Source organism: Primulina huaijiensis, chromosome 4 (genome assembly GCF_012295235.1).
Source record: "Primulina huaijiensis isolate GDHJ02 chromosome 4, ASM1229523v2, whole genome shotgun sequence".
Classification (NCBI taxonomy): domain Eukaryota; kingdom Viridiplantae; phylum Streptophyta; class Magnoliopsida; order Lamiales; family Gesneriaceae; genus Primulina; species Primulina huaijiensis.
Window position 1 is genome coordinate 21,575,120 of NC_133309.1, and position 7,045 is coordinate 21,582,164.

Sequence of the window (7,045 nt, forward strand, 5' to 3'; positions counted from 1 at the left end):
AAAAAATATTATATTAATATTAATACTAAAAAATTTTAAAAAAATGAAATAATCATTTATTATTAAGTAAAATGAAATAATCATTTATTATTAAGTAAAAGATTTTTTTTTTCTTTAAAAATAATATGATATGATAAATAAATAAATAAAAAAATAAAGGAAATTGAATGACGAATATAAAGAAAAGGCAAAAACTTATATGAAACGATTTCACGGATCGTATTTTGTAAAACGGATTTTTTATTTGGATCATTCATAAAAAAATAAAAAAAAATTAAGTGGTGAATATAAAGAAAAAGTGGTTCAAGGTCATCCTACCCCACAAATTGAAATAATAAGCATATCCTTATATAGTAGACATTCCAATTTAATTTCCTGTGAACATCTTGGACCGGACAATGGGGGAAAATGAATTGACTTGATACGCAACTTGCTTAAACAATAAATATATGTCAAATTTAAAAATAAAATTTATTATTTTGTCATTTATATTTGTCTCTTTGTAATTTTGATAATATATTTATATTGTCAAATTTATTTGTAATCTTGTATATTTAATTTCTGAAAATTTAATCTTTTTAAAAGAGTGCTGATGCGGCATAGCATGCATCAACTCTCGATTGATGTCATGTCACCGTTGCATCCATGTGGGAAAAACACTGAACTTGCAAGGAAAATTGTAGAATCGGTTGAAGTTGAGGGGTTGAATAAACACTTGACACAATTTTATTTCTTTTGGTTAATTTAGCTGGGTTAGCAACTAAAATATATATTCTCGAGTATCGATATCAGTTGACTAACAAATAATTGCAGAAATAAGCCAAACTGACTTATTAGAACAAATCACAAACAATGTTGGCTAAGTACACTGAATGTGGAAAATGCAAAGGTATGTTTCCGAATGTTCAAAGACTCAAGCTATTATGTTACTCCTTCTTTCTTTTGGAAGGCTCACACTAGAAGACTTTGGATAATACAAGTAATTTGCAAGATCCCAGTTCAGTTTGAACTTAAACAGTGTCAGACTGAATCTCCTAGTATATCTCAACTCATAATAGACCGTATGTAAATTGTTATTCAATTACAATATTATCTTAGCACTTAATGATCCTTAAATGATAGGATATAATTAAGATGTGCTCGAGTGACCGAGTTTCGTTTAGGTATATGAAAGCTTTGAATATTGAATCTCCGCAGTAGTAAGAATCCCCTCTTGTTAGGCTGAATTCCTTCTCTATTCATAGTTTATGAAATAAAATATCCATTCCAAAAAAAAGAGTTTGTTGGTTTGTTTTTAATCCATATCAAAATTTTTCTGACAATCGTACACTATTGCAATCAGTTTTGTATCGTACAGTATTGCGATCATTTTTGTATCGTACAACTTTAATTAATAATCATTTTAGTGTACTGGTGTAAACTGAAACTGGTTAAACTGAAATCTTTGAAACTGAATGAGGAAACTCATAATTTGATAAGATCTATTTCATTGAAACTGAATGAGGAAAACTCATAATTTGATAAGATCTATTTCAGTTTGGGACCATATCAGTTTTGTTCGACTAGACTAGTTCAACTTAAGTCAGTTTTGTCTTAATTATTTGTTGACACCAAAACATAAAAATTCTTGATACAAAAATTTTCACCTTTTTGATGTTTGACAAAATAAAGCGAATAGTCCAATTTAGGCTACTGAAATCGATTAACAAATTCATTAACTGATATAACTAATAAGAGCTATTTTCCGACATTGATAAAAGAAATATGATAATAACTACTATATTTTTTTTTCATTATTGGATTCTGTTTGAGACTTTTCTTCTCTTTTTTGTCAAAACAATAAAAAACTACATATCTTCATAGAATATGCATAACCGAAGCCATCTGAGCTGTCATAGTGTCGATCTTGGAAGAAAGCAGAGTGTGAATTGAGTCAATATTTGAAGTGAGGTTGTCGTGAACTAAGTCCATTTTTTGAGAAAGACCATCATGAGAACTTGATAATTGCGACGTTGAAGTACAATTCTTTCTCATGAAGTCTATTTAGATGAACAAGGAGTGGACATATTTAGATATATTTTTAAGATCTTTGATCACTTTGACTTTGAGATTTTCAATAGTAGCATCAGTCATTTTCTGACTTGTCTTGACGTGAGATAGAAGAACGTTGATTCCAGTCATATTTGAAAGGATGTTGTCCATTGGAAAATCATCTTCTATCTCCAGTTCTGGTGATTCAGTAGTGGCATGTGCTTTTGGATCGGAGAATACGATCAATTGGTTTCTTGGCTCAACAATGTCAACTGGCTGAGCAGCTTCAGTTTCAATCGCATGAGATTCCATTGATCTACTATGGAAACTGAGTCTCCAATGATTAATGAAATCGGATTAAGATGGGTTTTTAAATATTCAGTGATGAAAAATGTCTCTGGAATTATAACTCCAGTAATTTGAGTTGATTCTTCCATTTTCGATTCTTCAATTGTCATCAAGGAGGCATCAGATCTTTCAATTTTTGCAATGCTGTCAGTCACTCTTTTTAAAATTTGGCAACTGTATGTCTAAGGTTAAACTGATTGACACTTCAGTTGAGGCAGCAACATTCTTATTTGAGTTGGATGAGGGAACTGATGAATTCTTGTTTTCCGGTTATTGATCTTGAGTTAGATTGGTCGATTTTTTTGTTGATTTTTTAATCTTTGTATCGACTGGAATGAACAGCTGTTACTCCATCTCCCATAACTTGACTTGTATCTTTGTGAATGTAGCTCTATCATTGTAGGAAATTGGACATGTTGGATTATAATTCTTCTTCAGCTTCTCACAAATAAAAGTCAGTTTCTTAATACGAATAGGAAAGAAGAAGTAGTCTCTCATTTCCAATACATGAGTTACTGACACAGCTTGGACAGTTTTCATTACCACTTTCTCAAGAGAAATAAATTTCTTCAGCATCTCTTTATTCTTTAGTTTTCTTACGAGGGTGACTGTTCAAAACTGATACCATTCATCATAGATTTCAGTCTTGGTCTCAGCATATTCATTACCTCATCCATCAAGACTTCGATATGAGTTTGTACAACATACATGGGTATGAACTGCTCAGATTCTTCCATATTTTCTTTGCCTTTTCCTTCTGTCCTTTGACGTGTATGAGATGGCTAGGCCAGATCTGGTAGAGTAAATAGGATCCCTGATTACTATGCCTTTGGGCTTAGCTGCTGGTAGAATGGTAGGTAGAGCAACTGATTGAAGTGGAACGACTATTCCAAACGGGGTTAGCTTTTTCTAAAGGCTCAACAGAATCTCCCTTGTTAGTTGTCTCAGCAGTAGCTTTCTTAGCATCAGTTTTGGTCAATGATGGATCAGTTTTCTGAGCTTTGATCTACTGCATCTTCTCCTTCTCAGCATGCAATGGTTCCAGTTTACTTGGCATTGAGATTGATTTGATTTTGGTGGTTCTGGCTTTCTTGACTGGTGGAGGAGGTGTAGCTTCAGTATCACTTTGATGTATGAACAACTTCCTCTTAGGCTTGGGCTTGAATGCCTTAGACTGACCAATTTTGGCTTTGGAAACATCAGTTTTGGAGTGCGTCTTGGACTCCTTTTTGACTTCTATCAGTTGACTTGAAGACAATTTGACAGTGAGATCTTTGGGTCTCAAAGTGAAGATTAATGATGCATCCAACAGTCTAGTCCTGTGCAGAGTTTGCGATTAATGCCAGTTTCTTCTAGTAGACGACTTACAGGAATTTCAAAACCAAATGATTGCTTGGTAGACTGAACCATGGCCTTCAAAATTTTGAGTAGGATGGAAGACCAATTCACCTTAATTTCCTTTATTATTGCATTCATAACTTGAAACTTTTCCATCGTAATTGCAGCAAAAGATCGTGTCTTAGCCGATAAAGACTTTGCCGCAATATCACATAGTGTTTGGTATTCCGGCTTCATTTCTTTCTTAAGGGCCGAGATCTTGATTGCTATCCCAAAGGTAGAGAAGAGTGTCAGCATTTATTCGATGTCTATGGCCTCAGTAGAAGAGAAGTTGGTCAAACCATCATAGAGCAATTGAAAGATCTTTGCGAAAAAACCCTCGTCGAGCATGATTTCATTTCCTCCGATAATGAGCTTCCCATCACTAATCACTTTCCATTTTTCATAGATATTTAGCAGCTAAGGAACATATACGTCGAAATCTATTGCAAGAGTATTAAGGATGTAAGCAGATGTTGCGATTGTTGTCATTTTACAGCATTTGTGAGATTTGAAAGTGTTTGAAAAATGAAGATCACGAAAGCGATTGTAAGTTGAAATATGAGAAATTGCATGATGATTTGCAGAAAAATTCTAAGGGTAAAAAATGTAAAGAGTCTAGACTGAATATATGTACTGTGAATTTTTCAAATTCTTTCTGACACGTGGCAAAGGAAAGATTTGAATTAGTAACTGCTAATCCTAGAAATCGATTGGTAAAAAATCAAAAGATATTGATGAAGAACTAAACTGAGTTAAGAACTCAGTCGAATAGATAATAAGATTGTTTATTCCGAGAGCACACTGTCTCAGTTTAGTTGAGATACTAAACTGACATTCCATTGAGTTTAAAGGTAACTAACTTCTGTCTTATAAATTGACTTTCAGAAACTCAAAATTCTCCCTAAATAAATTATTAAGATAAATAAGTTAGTCCTAAAACATTTCTAAAGAAATAAAACTTAGTCTTAGGAAGTAGTTTGGTGAATATATCCGCTGCTTGTTATTCAGTTGAGATATATTCTAGCTTTATGTCATTTTTCAATGCACGATCTCTGATGAAATAATGCTTGATGTCAATATGTTTGGTCCTGGAGTGTAGAATAGGATTGCAGGTGAATGTTATTATTTTGTATTGTCATAAAATATTGGTGACTCTTTGTGCAATGATCTCTTAGTCTCGCAGCTATTGTTGAATCCAGAGTAGTTGAGCAAAACAACTTTCTGTAGCTAATTATTCTGCTTCAGTTGAAGATATTGCAGTGGAAGTATGCTTCTTGTTGAACCATGAGATCATGCTCTCTCCTAGGAACTGACATGATCCACTATTATTTTTTTGATCAAGCTTACATCTTGTATAATATGCAATTATGCAAGATGTAAGTTCAACTGATGTTACCCCTTCATCTTTGTCTATTTTAACTGATGAATTCATCAGGATTGCTGTTGCGAAATATGCTTTCATGCCAAATTTCTTGAGCAGTTCCTTTGTATACTTGGTTTGACCGATGCAAATACCATTATCCAATTGTTTCACTTGCAGGCCAAGAAAGAATGTCAATTCACTTATCATACTCATCTGAAATTTGTCCTGCATCAATTTAGCAAACTTTTCACATATTTTGGGGTTAATTGACCCAAAAATAATATCATCAACATAAATTTGTACTAATAAAGTATTCTCTCCTTTTGTAAATTTAAATAGAGTCTTATTAACAGTTCCGATTACAAAATTATGTTCAATTATAAATTTAGACAAAGTTTCATACAAGCTCTTGGAGCTTGTTTTAAAACATATAAAGCTTTGTTTAGATGATAAACATAATTAGAAAATAAATGGTTGATAAACCCGGTGGTTGTTAAACATAAACTTCTTCATGTAGTTATCCGTTCAAGAATGCACTCTTTACATCCATCTGATAGATTTTGAAATTTTTGTAAAAGACATAAGCAAGAAATATACAGATGGCTTCTGGTTTAGCTACTGGTGCATCTTTTTTTATCATATTCAATTCTTTATTGTTACCTAAATCCTTGGGCAACTAGTCTTGCCTTGTTCCTTGCTACAGTTCCATCTTCATTTATTTTTTCCTATACACCCTTCTTTTACCTATAACTGACTGATGAGAAGGTCTTCAAACTAAGTCCCATACATGATTCTAGTAAACTGATTGAGCTCTTCTTGCATAGCATCAGTCCAGCTACTGTGAGTTAAGGCTTTATCAATCTTTTTGATTCAATATTAGAAATAAATCAGGCATGTAAGAATTGATTAATCATCTACCATCTGGTTCTAATAGGGATAATGAGGTTACCTATTACGAATCCAGGTGGATGACTCTTGTTCCATCTTTAATAAAGTTCATCATTGTTCTTGGGTGGAAGTGAATCATATGGGTTGACTTCAGTTGTGTTTTGTTCAATTGAGTTGACATTAGTATGTTGTCATCAGTTGAGATCTCATCATATCTTTGTGTGTCAACAAGCTGGTCAAGTAAAGCATCATTCTTTCTAATTGGTTCGTCAAACATCTCAGATTCTGGAGATTGAAGTGTTTTTTTAAATATATTTCATCTTCACTTTCATGCTATAGATTGATTTCTTCAAATAGGTTGATAAATTTGGTTAGATCAGTTGGGTGGTTAGTCGACAATGTTTCATAAAACACAATATGCACAGATTCTTAAACTTTTTGGAGTTATTTTGTTGAATGTACGATAAAATTTACTGACTGAAGAATAACCAAGAAACATACCCTCATCTGACTTAGCACGAAAGGTAGTCATATGATTTTTATCATTGTTGTGGATAAAACATTTGCAACCAAAAATTTTGAAATATGATGTAACATATTGCTTGCCATGCCAGAGCTCAGATATTGTCTTGTTCTGTTTCTTGCTAATCATGGATCTGTTCTAAGTATAGCATACAATTTTCACAACTTTAGCCCAAAATTTTATAGAAATTCCAGAATCGGCAAGCATTGTTCTAGCATCATCTTTAAGGGTCCTATTCATTCTTGTAACAACTCTATTTTGTTGAGGTGTTTTAGCTGTTGAAAACTCATGTCTGATTCCATGGTTTTATAAAAATATAAAAAAATCTTGGTTGATGGATTCAGTTATTTTATCGAATCTGATTTTCGCAATCCTTTTTTATTTTCATCAAAAAGTCTTTTGAAAATTTTGATCAGTTGAGTACTAGTTTGGTGTTTTGATTTTAAGAAGATAACCCAAGTGAATCTTGAGAAATAATCAATAATAACTAGAGTGTATTTCATTTCCCCTAA